Below are 1,788 nucleotides of genomic sequence, written 5' to 3'. Positions count from 1 at the left end.
GGGGGGAGGCTTCCAAGAAAGGGCATCTGTGACCCCAGGTTGCAAGCTTTCCATTTCATTGGGGGAACAACTCACCTGCCCTCCATCTCCTGGCTTTCCTCCCTGGCCTGGCGCAACCTGTGCTCCCTCCGCCGGCCCCTCAGAGGAGGTTGCAGCCCGATCCTCTTCCACACCAGTAGCCCTGATGAGAGGAGGGAATGCCACTCTGGTTGCACTACTATAAGCTTCATGAATTAAGGTTCTAAACCATCTTCCCGTTAACAGAAGTGCAGTGGTACCCCCGTACTTCCACACCAAAGTTGGGCCTGTGAGGGGACTCTCTCTTCCCCACCCTGGGCCCAGGGGACAGGTCAGGACACTGCTGAGGACAGGGTAAAACACAGCGAAGTGACACCATGTACTCTGGTACCGTGAAAACATTTGTAAAACAGCTCTGTACCCTTGACATTTTCAATACGCTTTCTCCCGACGATCAAAGCACAATGCGCTTTTGCTTGGGTTTCCTTTTTCCCTAGAGACGAATCCCCCGGCTCTGGGCGGCCACCTTCCCGGGGGTCAGTGGGGGGAGGCCCTGTAGCCACAACTGGCTTCTCAGGGACTTCTCTCTGAAATCTTAAACTGCTCCTTTTAAACCTCACTGGCATCACGCGTGGTGTACTGTTTGAAGGGAAGACCGAGAGGAAATTCTACATCCAAGTCTGACAATGTAATCATTTCTCCTAGCAGCAGTCACTGCCGCCGGGGGTGGTGGTGGTGGTGGAACGGGAACGGAGGAGCTGAGGTTCCTCCCCACCTACCTGTCCCCCCCACCAGGCAGGACGTGTGGCAGACTGGGTCAGAAGTGGAATGACGGGTCTGCTGCAGGAATGCTGTGATAGGTCATAACCGGCGTCTCCCAGGGGCTCTTAGCTGTCTTGGCTTCTGAGATGTCGACTGATTAAGTACAGTGGCTGTGTTTTTAAGACAGACAAACGTGAAGAAATGAGCCCGTTAAGGGCGTATCATTTGCTTAGCCTGCCAGGCTCCATAAGTTCCCACTCAGAAGATGTCAAGATAGAGCCAAACATGCAAACTCTGTTTCCAAAGAGACCGTGTGCCATTGGAGTGGGGGTGGGGGGAGTTCAGAAAGTCACAGACTCTTCATTTCCCACGCACTTTCTCAAGCCCCCTCATGTACCCTGAGGCCACAGAGACCAAGGTGGAGACTGGGGGGCTGGGGCTGGGACATGCAGCACAGGTCTGATTGGAAGCATTTCTACGCAGCCTAGCTCTTGGGCCCGGAGGTGGCCCACAGGTGGGCATACTGCACCACACATAACCGCAGAGCTGCCCAAAAGCCGCGTCACCTCAGAGAGAGACTGGTTGTTGCCAGAGCAGGAGGGGCCAGCGGGGTGAACAGGGCCCAGCCGGCACTCAGGCTCACAAGAAACTGGCCGGCTTCCGTGGGTAAGCCACTGAGCACAAGCCTGCAGTGGCTGAAAAGCGGGAGGGAGACTGAGAGCAGCTGACAAGCACAGCTGTGTGTTCTGGTGGCCGAGGCGAGGGGAGCCAGTGGCCCCGAGGAAGCCTGCGTGGCAGCTGTGTCAGCGTTCTTCCTGGGAAGTTAGCAGGTGAGGCTGGAGGTCCATGCAACAGCATGATCGGGGGTGGTTATTTATGTGGACGCTTACAGCCTTTATTCTTCCAGTTCAGGCTGAAAGACAATTTCCATACATTGCGATGGGTTGGTTCTCCAGCCAAACCATGTTCCATATCCCCAAGGCTGTTGATATTCCCACTAATAAGCCA

This window comes from Echinops telfairi, unplaced genomic scaffold (assembly GCF_000313985.2).
Source record: "Echinops telfairi isolate 266 unplaced genomic scaffold, ASM31398v2 ScPeMD7_7420;HRSCAF=8458, whole genome shotgun sequence".
Taxonomy (NCBI): Eukaryota; Metazoa; Chordata; class Mammalia; order Afrosoricida; family Tenrecidae; genus Echinops; species Echinops telfairi.
Note: the sequence above shows the minus strand (reverse complement) of the source record.